Source organism: Juglans regia, unplaced genomic scaffold (assembly GCF_001411555.2).
Source record: "Juglans regia cultivar Chandler unplaced genomic scaffold, Walnut 2.0 Scaffold_11547, whole genome shotgun sequence".
Taxonomy (NCBI): domain Eukaryota; kingdom Viridiplantae; phylum Streptophyta; class Magnoliopsida; order Fagales; family Juglandaceae; genus Juglans; species Juglans regia.
In genome coordinates this window covers 1-209 of record NW_023341934.1, presented here as the reverse complement: position 1 = coordinate 209, position 209 = coordinate 1, and the positions used below count along the sequence as shown (strand labels likewise).

Below are 209 nucleotides of genomic sequence, written 5' to 3'. Positions count from 1 at the left end.
AAAGACTCGATGATTCGCGGGATTCTGCAATTCACACCAAGTATCGCATTTCGCTACGTTCTTCATCGATGCGAGAGCCGAGATATCCGTTGCCGAGAGTCGTTTTGTATCATGGTAAAGATGTCACCAACAACGCGCACACCGTTTCCGGGGCGCCCGTGGTTACTCCTTGTTTAAGTTCCTTGGCGCAGACCGCGCCGGGGTTCATT

General features: G+C 52.2%; 1 pseudogene; it reads right to left on the bottom strand.

Annotated features, from left to right (window-relative positions):
* Positions 1 to 101, bottom strand: LOC118345004 (annotated as a pseudogene; the record flags this gene model as incomplete).
* Between the last annotated feature and the right edge of the window lie 108 nt (positions 102 to 209).